We start from the raw sequence: 14427 nt of genomic DNA on the forward strand, positions 1-14427 counted from the left end.
TCGGGCTTCGGTCGGATCGCAGGGAGAGGACTGGGGTTGGCAGCGTGAACACAGCCTGAAGGGGGCTAGTGCGCCACGGCTAGCTGGGAGGGAGTCCGGGAAAAAGTCTGGACCTGCCGAAGACCCAAGAGACTTTTTCTTGGCTCTTTGTTTCCTGGTGCGCGAGGAGAGGGGATTCAGAGCGCCGCTTAAAGGAACTCCAGAGGCGGGCGCGAGCCGCGGCTATCAGCGCGGACCCCAGAGACGGGCATGAGACGCTAAGGCTGCTGCTGCCGCCACCAAGAAGCCTGTGAGCGAGCACAGGTCACTCTCCACACCGCCCCTCCCGGGAGCCAGTGCAGCCCGCCACGGCCAGGCTCCCGTGATCCAGGGACAACTTCCCCGGGAGAACGCACGGCACGCCTCAGGCTGGTGCAACGTCACGCCGGCTTCTGCCGCCACAGGCTCGCCCCGCCTCCTCCGTACCGCTCCCTCCCCCCAGCCTGAGTGAGCCAGAGCCCCCGAATCAGCGGCTCCTTTAACCCCGTCCTGTGTGAGCGAAGAACAGACGCCCTCAGGTGACCTACATGCAGAGGCAGGTCCAGATCCAAAGCTGAAACCCGGGAGCTGTGCGAACAAAGAAGAGAAAGGGAAATCTCTCCCAGCAGCCTCAGGAGCAGCGGATTAAACCTCCACAATCAACGTGATGTACCTGCATCTGTGGGATACCTGAATAGACAACGAATCATCCCAAATTGAGGAGGTAGATTTTGGGAGCAATGATATATATATTTTTTTCCATTTTTCTCTTTTTGTGAGTGTGTATGTGTATACTTCTGTGTGTGAATTTCTGTATAGCTTTGCTTTTACCATTTGTCCTGGGTTCTGTCTGTCTGGTTTTGTTTTTTTTTTACCATCGTTTTTAGCACTTTTTATCATTGGTGGATTTGTTTTTTGCATTGGTTGCTCTTTCTTTCTTTCTTTTCATTTTTTCATTACTAAAAAAAGTTTTTTTTAATAATTATTTTTTATTTTAATAACTTTATTTTATTTTATTTTACTTTACTTTTTTTTATCTTCTTCTTTCTTTCTTTCTTTTCCCCCTTTTATTCTGAGCCGTGTGGATGACAGGCTCTTGGTGCTCTAGCCAGGCGTCAAGGCTGTGCCTCTGAGGTGGGAGAGCCAAGTTCAAGACACTTGTCCACAAGAGACCTCCCAGCTCCACGTAACATCAAATGGTGAAAATCTCCCAGAGATCTCCATCTCAATGCCAAGACCCAGCTCCACTCAATGACCAGCAAGCTACAGTGCTGGACACCCTATGCCAAACAACTAGCAAGACAGGAACACAACCCCATCCATTAGCAGAGAGGCTGCCTAAAATCATAATAAGGCCAAAGCCACCTCAAAACACACCAGCAGACATGGACCTGCCCACCAGAAAGACAAGATCCAGCCTCATCCACCAGAACACAGGCACAAGTCCCCTCCACCAGGAAGCCTACACAAACAAATGAACCAACTTTAGCCACTGGGGACAGATACCAAAAACAACGGGAACTACAAACCTGCAGCCTATGAAAAGGAGACCCCAAATACAGTAAGTTAACCAAAATGAGAAGACAGAGAAACACACAGAAGATGAAGGAGCAAGGCAAAAAACCACCAGACCTAACAAATGAAAAGGAAATAGGCAGTCTACCTGAAAAAGAATTCAGAATAATGATAGTAAAGATGATCCAAAATCTTGGAAATAGAATGGAGAAAATACAAGAAACGTTTAACAAGGACCTAGAAGAATTAAAGAGCAAACAAACAGTGATGAACAACACAATACATGAAATTAAAAATTCTCTAGAAGGGATCAATAGCAGAATAACTGAGGCAGAAGAACAGAAAGTGACCTGGAAGATAAAATGGTGGAAATAACTACTGCAGAGCAGAATAAAGAAAAAAGAATTAAAAAAATTGAGGACAGTCTGACAGACCTCTGGGACAACATTAAATGCACCAACATTCGAACTGTAGGGGTCCATAAGAAGAAGAGAAAAAGAAAGGGACTGAGAAAATATTTGAAGAGATTATAGTTGAAAACTTCCCTAATATGGGAAAGGAAATAGTTAATCAAGTCCAGGAAGCACAAAGAGTCCCATACAGGATAAATCCAAGGAGAAACACGTGAAGACACATATTACTCAAACTATCAAAAATTAAATATAAAGAAACAATATTAAAAGTGGCAAGGGAAAAACAACAAATAACACACAAGAGAATCCCCATAAGGTTAACAGCTGAACGTTCAGCAGAAACTCTGCAAGCCAGAAGGGAGTGGCAGGACATATTTAAAGTGATGAAGGAGAAAAACCTACAACCAAGATTACTCTACCCAGCAAGGATCTCATTCAGATTTGAGAGAGAAATTAAAACCTTTACAAACCAGCAAAAGCTAAGAGAATTCAGCACCACCAAACCAGCTTTACAACAAATGCTAATGAAATAAATGAAAAAGAAATGAAGGAAACGATAGCAAAGATCAATAAAACTAAAAGCTGGTTCTTTGAGCAGATAAACAAAGTTGGTAAACCATTAGCCAGACTCATCAAGAAAAAAAGGGAGTAGACTCAGATCAATAGAATTAGAAATGAAAAAGGAACAGTAACAATTGTCACTGCAGAAATACAAAGGATCATGCGAGATTACTACAAGCAACTATATGCCAATAAAATGGACAACCTGGAAGAAATGGACAAATTCTTAGAAATACACAACCTTCCAAGACTGAACCAGGAAGAAATAGAAAATATGAACAGAACAATCACAAGCACTGAAATTGAAAGTGTGATGAAAAATTTTCCAACAAACAAAAGCCCAGGACCAGATGGCTTCAAGGGGAATTCTATCAAACATTTAGAGAAGAGCTAACACCTATCCTTCTCAAACTCTTCCAAAATATAGTAGAGGGAGGAACACTCCCAAACTCATTCTAAGAGGCCACCATCACCCTGATACCAAAACCAGACAAAGATGTCACAAAGAAAGAAAACTACAGGCCAATATCACTGATGAACATAGATGTAAAAATCCTCAACAAAATACTAGCAAACAGAATCCAACAGCACATTAAAAGGATCATACACCATGATCAAGTGGGGTTTATCCCAGGAATGCAAGGATTCTTGAATATATGCAAATCAATCAACGTGTCACACCATATTAACAAACTGAAGGAGATAAACCGTATGATCATCTCAATAGATGCAGAGAAAGCTTTTGACAAAATTCAACACCCATTTCTGATAAAAACCCTCCAGAAAGTAGGCATAGAGGGAACTTTCCTCAACATAATAAAGGCCATATATGACAAACCCACAGCCAACATCATCCTCAATGGTGAAAAACTGAAACCATTTCCCCTAAGATCAGGAAGAAGACAAGGTTGCCCACTCTCACAACTATTATTCAACATAGTTTTGGAAGTTTTAGCCACAGCAATCAGAGAAGAAAAAGAAATAAAAGGAATCCAAATTGGAAAAGAAGAAGTAAAGCTGTCACTGTTTGCAGATGACATGATACTATACATAGAGAATCCTAAAGATGCTACCAGAAAACTACTAGGGCTAATCAATGAATTTGGTAAAGTAACAGGATACAAAATTAATGCACAGAAATCTTTTGCATTCCTATACACTAATGATGATAAATCTGAAAGTGAAATTAAGAAAACACTCTCATTTACCATTGCAAAAAAAAGAATAAAATATCTAGGAATAAACCTACCTAGGGAGACAAAAGACCTGTATGCAGAAAATTATAAGACACTGATGAAAGAAATTAAAGATGATACAAACAGATGGAGAGATATACCATGTTCTTGGATTGGAACAATCAACATTGTGAAAATGACTATACTACCGAAAGCAATCTACAGATTCAATGTAATCCATATCAAACTACCAATGGCATTTTTCACAGAACTAGAACAAAAAATTTCACAATTTGTATGGAAACACAAAAGACCCCAAATAGCCAAAGCAATCTTGAGAAAGAAAAATGGAGCTGGAAGAATCAGGTGCCCTGACTTCAGACTATACTACAAAGCTACAGTAATCAAGACAGTATGGTACTGGCACAAAAACAGAAATATAGGTCAATGGAACAGGATAGAAAGCCCAGAGATAAACCCATGCACATATGGTCACCTTATCTTTGATAAAGGAGGGAAGAATATACAGTGGAGAAAAGACAGCCTCTTCAGTAAGTGGTGCTGGGAAAACTAGACAGCTACATGTAAAAGAATGAAATTAGAACACTCCCTAACACCATACACAAAAATAAACTCAAAATGGATTAGAGACCTAAATGTAAGGCCAGACACTTTCAGACTCTTAGAGGAAAACATAGGCAGAACACTCTATGACATAAATCACAGCAAGATTCTTTTTGATCCACCTTCTAGAGAAATGGAAATAAAAACAAAAATAAACAAATGGGACCTAATGAAACTTAAAGGCTTTTGTACAGCAAAGGAAACCATAAACAAGATGAAAAGTCAACCCTCAGAATGGGAAAAAATATTTGCAAATGAAGCAACTGACAAAAGATTAATCTCCAAATTTTACAAGCAGCTCATGCAGCTCAATATCAAAAAAACAAACAACCCAATCCAAAAATGGGCAGAAGATCTAAATAGACATTTCTCCAAAGAAGATATATAGATTGCCAGCAAACACATGAAAGAATGCTCAACATCAGTAATCATTGGAGAAATGCAAATCAAAACAACAATGAGATATCATCTCACAGCGGTCAGAATGGCCATCATCGAAAAATCTACAAACAATAAATTCTGGAGATGGTGTGGAGAAAAGGGAACCCTCTTGCACTGTTGGTGGGAATGTAAATTGATACAGCCACTATGGAGAACAGTATGGAGGTTCCTTAAAAAACTAGAGATAGAACTACCATATGACCCAGCAATCCCACTACTGGGCATATACCCTGAGAAAACCATAATTCAAAAACAGTCATGTACCAAAATGTTCATTGCAGGTCTATTTACAATAGCCAGGACATGGAAGCAACCTAAGTGTCCATCGACAGATGAATGGATAAAGAAGATTTGGCACATATATACAATGGAATATTACTCAGCCATAAAAAGAAATGAAATTGAGTTATTTGTAGTGAGGTGGATGGACCTAGATTCTCTCATACAGAGTGAAGTAAGTCAGAAAGAGAAAAACAAATACAGTATGCTAACACATATACATGGAATCTAAAAAAAAGAAAAAAAGAAAAAGGTCATAAAGTACCTAGGGGCAAGACAAGAATAAAGACACAGCCCTACTGGAGAATGGACTTGAGGATACGGGGAGGGGGAGGGTAAGCTGGGACAAAGTGAGAGAGTGGCATGGACATATATACACTACCAAACGTAAAATAGATAGGTAGTGTGAAACAGCCGCAGAGCACAGGGAGATCAGCTCAGTGCTTTGTGACCACCTAGAGGGTTGGGATAGGGAGGGTGGGAGGGAAGGAGACCAAGAGGGAAGAGATATGGGGACATATGTATATGTATAACTGATTCACTTTCTTATAAAGCAGAAACTAACACACCATTGTAAAGCAATTATACTCTAAAAGATGTTAAAAAAAAAAAAAAAGGAAAAAATAAATAAATAAATTGAAATCAGAATTGGAGTTCAGATTTCTTTTAAATTATAGAACAAAAGCATTGTTTGAAATTTGATTATAAAATAACATTCCATAACACTCCAGATTTAAATTTTAACTAATTAATTAATTAATTAATTTTGCACTGTACAGTTGATTCTGTGCTCCACAATAATTATATTTTGGAAGTAATGAAATAGAAAGAGGTAGCTTAAGTCAAAAAAAAAATAGTGGATCTTTTATTTTTATATGATTTAAAATGTCAAATTTCTGCCAAAACATTCTATAATGAGATTAATATTTCTGCATAAATCACAAAGGGCTGAGTCATGTCTAGTAATGGTAATTAACTAAACTCTTGTACAGATTTTCATTATCAATCAACTTATGAAATACAGATGTGACACCTGTCAGAATCTCCCACAGGCAAAGTTAAATTACACTCGAAACCATCAAAGTGCCAGAGCACAGTGACTGGTGCACTTTGTCACTGATATGCCACAAAAACAGATGGAACACAAAATTCTCCTTCAAGTTTATCTAACATTATATGCCTTTCTTTGAGGCTCTAAACCTGGGGACCTCCCCTTACTCAGAAAGTTAATGCCTAGACTTAATTAATCAAAGAATGATTCTAAAGCACTTTACAGGGCTTCCCTGGTGGCGCAGTGGTTGAGAATCTGCCTGCCGATGCAGGGGACACGGGTTCGAGCCCTCGTCTGGGAGGATCCCACATGCCGCGGAGCAACTGGGCCCGTGAGCCACAATTACTGAGCCTGCGCGTCTGGAGCCTGTGCTCCGCAACAAGAGAGGCCGCGATAGTGAGAGGCCCGCGCACCGCGAAGAGGAGTGGCCCCCCCTTGCCGCAACTGGAGAAAGCCCTGGCACAGAAACGAAGACCCAACACAGCCATAAATAAATAAATAAATAAATTTGGAAAAAAAAGAAAAAGTGATGGAATTCCTGGGGAAGAACTTGAAAGAAGAGGTTTTAGACAAAATTGTCTACAACACTTCGTTTAAAAAAATAAATAAATAAAGCACTTTACATAAGGAAAGTATTAGGTCATGTAAAGTTAGTGAAAAACATATACATGAGATATACATTAGAGAACCTGTTTCCTTCCGAACATCAGTAAATCTTTATGAACAAAAACATTATTTAAATACACAATTTCTTTTGTCTTTTGTCAGTTGGAGAAAGAAAGCAAGAGCAGAGTAGGGGAACTTGAAGAAATACACAAGAGATTTTCTTTATTAAGTCTTAAAAAGAAATAGCTGGTTTTGTGAAAATTGGGGTAAAGGTATATATGCAATAGAAGAAAGGGGTTTTTGATATCAACAATACTGGTTAGAAATTGAGAAACTAACAGAAAAACCTCAGATCTGAGCACACCACTAAAGATTCCAATTGAGATTCATCTATTAAAGCTTATTTAATGGAAAATAATTATGTAAAGGGTAAAACCAATTTTTAAAATAGCGTGATAAATACGATGATCCTGCCTGTTTGGAGGGAATGCCTCTTCATCCTTTTCCACTTCTGATGTTTTCTTCCATGTGGAGAAAACCTCCATTAAATAACATCATTGGCCTTCCTCTTTCTCATCACTCACTATTTCCAAGGGAGATGTAATGATTTTTCTGATTATTGATTTGGAAGCTGGAAATGGGAATATGTAGCTCCTTCCCTTTGTGCTTTTTTCCTCCTGGTTATGAGCTGCCCAAAGGGATAACACTTCTGCTCTGCTCCTCCGTGCTATAACTGTTACAGCATGCTTTTCATGGGAAAAAAAACCTGAGGTTGTCCACACTGACTCATTCCAGTGGGGAAGAATGAAGAAGCACCCCCTCCAAACAGGCAGGGTTTGTATATCTCCCAACCCTTCCCCAAAGCTACCACAATGCCTGGAATATAAATGTTTAATAAATCTTACGTGAATTAATAGATAAATGTCACACTGCATCTGTTTCTTTAAATGTTGCTCTAAATTGAAAATGATATATTTTAATGATTGTAATTACCCAGAGTCATAATGATTTTATCTGGAAATTTTATAGGAAATAGCACAATTGATGCAATCTATCTCTTACAGCTAAACTATAGACTCAGTTGAACAGAACATACACTCAATGTCTCATTCATCTAGGGGCTGACTAGCCAGATTAAAAGCATAGAACCTAAAAAGAAACATAAAGCCATTGTTTGGGGCAAAGGGATGTATCAGACTTATCTTAGAAGATTTTGAAAATAGAAACTCCAGTTCTAATAGATTGTCAAATTAAACAGGTAGAGTGATAACTAACATAAATGCCATGCATGTAATAAGTGAGTCTTCATTCATTTATCACTGACTACCACCTTCATGCTGGGTACATTGCAAGGTTCCTGGGATACCGGTGTGAACAGGACAAAAGTGATCCTGCCCTGTGGCAGAAAGACTTTAAAGTGACTTCATGATCCCTGCCTCCTTGTATTTAGGGCTCTGTGTAATCCTTGTCTCTCACATGCAGGCAGGAAATGTCTTGATTCAAACCAACAGAAGATGGCAAACATGTAAGGAGTATCTCTCCAATGATTATGTTATGTTCTATGATTATGTTACGTCACATAAAATCCCATCTTTCTAAACCACAGGGTCCTACTGTATAGCACAGGAAACTATATTCAATATCCTGTGATAAACCATCACGGAAAAGAATATGAAAAAGAACATATATATGTATAACTGAGTCACTTTGCTATACAGCAGAAATTAAACACATTGTAAATCAACTGTACTTTAATAAATTTATTTTTAATGCATCTTTCTAGCTGACTCATTCTCTTTCTCCCATGCTGGCTTTAGAGAAGCAAGATGCCATATTTTGAGAGGCAGTGGGGAAAAGGTCACTTGGCAAAAAGAAGCTGCAGCTGACCTCCAAGAGTTGAAAGCAACCTCCACCTGACAGGCAGCAAAAAGTCAAGCACATTCATTTTACAGAAACAAGGAAATGAATCCTACCAGCACCCTGAATGAGTTTGGAAGCTAATCCATTGCCAGTTGACCTTCCAGATGAGAACCAAGTCTTGGCTAACACCTTGATTGCAGCCTTAGAGAAGACCCAGTTAAGTTGTGTTCAAACTCCTGATTCACAAGAATTGTGAAATAATCAATGTGATTGTTTAACTGTTAAGTTTGTGATACATTTTTATGCAGTATAGAAAATGAAAACATGCCCTAATGGTGTGAATTTCTTAGAGGTAACTATTTCTGTAATATAACTATCATTTTTTTTTTCTTAAAGAAAAAGATGATGGCACTTTTACCATCATTATCAATGTACAGCAGAGGTCTTAGCAGAAGGCTTACTGTTAATTGACTTTCGAGTAGGATATTCCCAAGATTTATTGATCACATTTTTTATTATGTTTGTACATACAGCATGAGAATAAATAAATATCTTGTTCATATACTTATGGGAGACATGTTTTCCTTTGCTAACAGTGTATAAATCACATTTAGCTTTAGTACATATTGTTGGGAGATGGTGAAAGTCTTTGTAAGTACTGCAGAAAATATAGTGTTCTATTAGAAATTTATCACAACAGAAAAACATAAAAGTGTTGGAGTTCTTAAAATGTGATGTTTCAAAATAGCACTCTTTTTTTCTTGATGAGACAATGACGTTTATTACAACAGGAATTGCATTCACAGAACCCTCAATTCACAAGAGTTGGCCTCTATTCAGTACCTACAAACCTGTATTTCATCAAAATTTGGGGCATAATTACTGAGAGAACTCATAGAATTGCTTATAATTGAAAGCTTAAATCTTCATGCATGCAAGCAAACTTGAAGATCATATAATTAAACTCTCTCACTTTGTATAGAGGGAGACAAACATTTTGAGTATTTAAGTAACTGGTTCAAGGTATCCTAGTTAGTAGGTATAGTCAGCTGAAGTCTGGGTTTTCTTTTCTTTTTTTTTTTATTGGCTACTGTTGTTTTACAATGTTGTGTTAGTTTCTACTGCACAGCAAAGTGGAGTTCCCTGTGCTATACGGCAGGTTCTCATTAGTTCTCTATTTTATACATATTAGCTAGTGTATATATGTCAATCCCAATCTCCCAGTTCATCCTACACCCCCCTTTCCCCCCTTGGTGTCCATACGTTTGTTCTCTACATCTGTGTCTCTGTGTCTGCCTTGCAAACAGGTTCATCTGTATCATTTTTCTAGATTCCACATATATGCGTTAATATACGATATTTGTTTCTCTCTTCTGACTTACTTCACTCTGTATGACAGTCTCTAGGTCCATCCACGTCTCTACAAATGACCCAATTTCATTCTTTTTTATGACTGAGTAATATTCCATTGTATATATATACCACACCTTCTTTATCCATTCATCTGTCTATGGGCATTTAGGTTGCTTCCATGACCTGGCTATTGTAAATAGTGCTGTAATGAACATTGGGGTGCATGTGTCTTTTTGAGTTATGGTTTTCTCTGGGCATATGCTCAGTAGTGGGATTGCTGGGTCATATGGTAATTCTATTTTTCGTTTTTTAAGGAACCTCCAGACTGTTCTCCATAGTGGCTGTATCAATTTACACTCCCACCAACAGTGCAAGAGGGTTCCCTTTTCTCCACACCCTCTCAGCATTTATCATTTGTAGATTTTTTGATGATGGCCATTCTGACCAGTGTGAGGTGATACCTCGTTGTAGTTTTGATTTGCATTTCTTTAATAATAAGTGATGTTAAGCATCTCTTTATGTGCCTCTTGGCCATCTGTGTGTCTTCTTTGGAGAAATGTCTAGTTAGGTCTTCTGCCCATTTTTTGATTGGGTTTTTTGTTTTTTGATATTGACCCACATGAGCTGTTTGTATATTTTGGAGATTAATCCTTTGTCCATTGATTCGTTTGCAATTATTTTCTCCCATTCTGAGGGTTGTCTTTTTGTCTTGTTTATGGTTTCTTTTGCTGTGCAGAAGCTTTTAAGTTTCATTAGGTCCCATTTGTTCATTTTTGTTTTTATTTCCATTTCTTCCTATGTTACTCTTTAAAGAACATATTTCTCTTTAGTGAAGTTTTTATAACAAGAAGCATCAGTGAGGCTTTAAGCTTCCCATTGAGCTCAGTACATCTGTTATCTGGCTCGAAGGTTATTGTTCTTCACACAGTTAGAAGTGATATTGATTTTTAAGTTTCTCAGAACTTGCCAGAATTTCAATTCCAGGAAATCTTTCCCTATTTTAGAATCATAAGATTTAACAAATCATAAGATTTGTTACATTGTATATTAAAGATGGAGGGGGTGGAATCTATAATCTCTCAGTGGATAAATTAATTCCAGGGGCCCCTCTGGGAGTCTTCTTCATCAAAGGGATATTCTACTTGTGGTACAATATAGTATATATTCAACTCCAATGGGATCACATCCTTGGAAAAAAGAACAATATTCTCATGATTGCACCAAGAATCAACCTGGCTAAAGAATTTTAGTCCAAACAGATGAATGCTAAAGTGACTCTTTTTCTATTACTTCTCTTCTCTATCACCGCTTATCTTTGTCTATTTTCCTTTTTGGAAGCCCTGGAATGGCCCTGAATCTTAGCAGTTTAAGCCACTATTTTTCAAACATTTGAACCATGGTCTGTGAGAAATACATTTTGCATCATGAACAATACACATATTTACTTGTGAATGTAGCTATACATGCAGAATGAGATAAAAAAGAAATATAACTAAAATAACAGCTTCATAAAGCAATACTCTCACTCTATGTTATGAAATATTTTCTGTCATATGCTACTCTATTTCATTTTTTTAAATGCTGTTGTTTTTTTTTTTAATGCACTGACAATTTCTATTCTGCAGTTTTAAAATCATTGGTTGAGACTAAGCCTATCCCAAGATGTGGAGAAGCAACGTGACTCAAAAGTCATGAGTATGGATAACTGTTTTCTACATTTACAGGTTAAGCAATAGGTAAAATGTGTGAGAACCCGTCAGTATAGTCTCCAGGTGGGTATAGGTAGCAGGGAAGATATAGTTTACTAAGGACAAATGTATTGTTTCTCTTCGTTTCTCCAGTGACTAACAAATGATTCAACACAAAATTGGCATCAAGTAGATGTTTTTGAACAATAGACACAAAAGCAAGCAAGATAAGAAAGAGAGGGAAGGAAAGAAGAGGAAAAGAATGAAAGAGAGAAAGAGAAGACAGACAAAAGAGAAAGAGTGTAAGGTTAAAAAAGAAAAGGCAAAAAGGAAGGAAGAAGGAAGAGAGGACTAGCGTAAAGACAGGAGAAGTTGCCCTACAGTGACACAGTAATAAAATTTCTCCCAGTTTAATAAGAAACTGTACTTAAAATTATTTATGACCAGAAGCCAATTTTTAAGTTTGAAATTACACTGGTCTTTCTATATTGCATTGTTTTACCAGTTAAGTGTTGCTACTCTCAGTAATAAAGACATTGTACAATGAGATTTAAATTTTGCTCACATAACGTGAATGCTCTGCAGACACTTGATTCAGAGATTGAGCAAAGTCTGAAAAGTTAAACAATTATAATGATGGTTATTAAATTTTCATTTCATTTTTAGCCTTACCTCGATTCTAAGTGGTAGCTTATTTTGACTTCATTAGAGAGAGAGATAAAGAAGCAAAGACAGAGTGACTATTCTAAGTTCATGAATCTCACTATATATCCAGGGCTAGGATACAGATCTCTTAGACTGTAAATCCTCAGCTTTTTCTAGTATATAACACTGTTTATGTCCATATTATGTCTATATACAGTCTGTAAGAATACAATGTTCATGTCTATCTTATTCTTTCATCAGTAACTGAACTACATGAACTAAACGATGGAAGGTTAGATAGTCTCACTTTAAAACTGACATACTTTTTAAAAATGTAGTGTTGATAAGTTGGATGTAGTGTTTTTACTTAAGGGATTAAAAGAAAGTCTTTTTGTATTGAAACAAGGTTGTTAATAAAAACAGAAGAAAAAGATTTACAAAATCAAGAATGAGAAAGGACATCATCACCAACCCTTCTCAAATTAAAAAAGATTATAAGGGAATATTATTTAAAATGTCATGTCAATAAATTAGACAAACTGGATGAAATTGGGAGGTACATTGAAAGGAAACAAATTATCAAAGCTGACTAAAGAGAAACTAGAAACTCTGAATAGACCTATAAGAAATAAAGAAACTGGATCTGTAATTTAAAAAGTCCCCACAAAAGGAAGCCCAGGCCTGAATGGATTGGTTTATAAATTCTGTCAAATCTTGGAAGAAGAAATAAGACCAATCCTCTACAGACCCTTTCACAAAATAGAGGACAAGAAACCACTTCTCAATTTGTTCTATGAATCCAATGTTACTTGATACCAAAGTTGGGCAAAGACATTACAAAACACACACACACACACACACACACAAAACTACAGAGCACTATTACATATAATCAGACATATAAACACTCTTCACAAAATATTAGCAAAACAAACTCAGAATTTACACTATGACTAAGCATTTACACTATGACTAAGTGGATTTTATTCTGTGTATGTAGGGTTGGCATCTGAAAATCCATTGACGTCATATACCATATTCATAGAATTAAAGGGAAAAAAACACATGGTCATCTCAATGGATGCAGAGAATGCTTGGTAAAGCTAATACTCATTCATAATAAAAATTCCTAATAATCTAGAAATAGAAGGGGAACTTCCTCAAGCTGATAAAGGACATCTATGAAAAACTTAGAGCTAACATCATAATTATAGGTGAAAAACTGAATGTTTTCCCCTGTGATCAGGATTAAGACAAGCTTTATTTCTAACAGCCCCAAACTGGATACAACCCTAATACCCATGAAGACATGAATGGATAAACAAATAGTAGTGTATTTATACCACGTAATACTACACAACAATGTAAAGAGGCAAGCATACTGTTACACTAAACACCATGAAAGAAACTCAAAAACTTTTAATTTCTATGTTAGCAATGGTGGAATGAGTCTACTACAGTCTCTCTCTCCTAAAGAATACATTTAGAAAAATTTTAGAAAGAATACAAAAAGCAAATATGAAGGACTCTAAGAAGCAAAGAATAGCAGGTGGCTTGGAGATGGAAGTAAAATTTGAAGAAAGAAAAGTACAGTGATAAGTGTTCTGATCAGTTTCCTCTTTTACTTCCTCTTTTACAGTGAATGGCTCAAGCCTTAAAACTGCACAATGGGCACAGACAACAAAAAACTCCTGAAGAACTCTGCTTTTGCTGGTCAGAAGATTGGGAAAGGGAACTCCTGTGGAGCCAGTGTGTAGGGAAAAGGAGATAATGCCTACTTTTCCTTTTTCTTTTCTTCTTCAAATCTGTTTTATTTCCTGGTACTTCCCTGAGGCCAACCCCAGTCATGGAGTTGCAAAGAGAAAAATCCTGTGCATTTGGCTGGAAGAACCAAGAAAAAGGAACCCTGTAGACTGGAGAATCTGGGGAGAAATCCTGGATTAGAGAGAATTCTGGTGCATGAGTCAACTCAATCCAGGGGTCTCTGTCAATATGCACATGTGCAGAACAAATCCAAATGAGCATAGCAAAGACTTGGAGAACTGAGCTGTAATATAAGCCACCATCCAAGTCCTAGACTAACCCCTGAGAGATGTATGTGCAGAACAGACTGAGAACAGTGTAACAAGAACTTTGAGAACTAAACTACTCTATGAAACACTTCCCAAGTCCCAGACTAAGCTCCAAGTAGCTCATGC

The 14427-nt window shown here is 37.4% G+C and overlaps 1 long non-coding RNA gene across 1 annotated transcript in view; it reads left to right on the forward strand.

Moving 5' to 3' along the window:
• LOC133092365 (uncharacterized) overlaps positions 1 to 13957 on the forward strand; it is a 105530-nt gene extending 91573 nt beyond the window's left edge. Inside the window, exon 3 of the long non-coding RNA XR_009701045.1 lies at positions 13869 to 13957. This is a non-coding gene — a long non-coding RNA (uncharacterized LOC133092365). The remainder of the gene's footprint in view (positions 1 to 13868) is intronic.
• Positions 13958 to 14427: the final 470 nt, after the last annotated feature.

The sequence above is a fragment of the Eubalaena glacialis genome, chromosome 5, assembly GCF_028564815.1.
Source record: "Eubalaena glacialis isolate mEubGla1 chromosome 5, mEubGla1.1.hap2.+ XY, whole genome shotgun sequence".
NCBI classification, from domain to species: Eukaryota; Metazoa; Chordata; class Mammalia; order Artiodactyla; family Balaenidae; genus Eubalaena; species Eubalaena glacialis.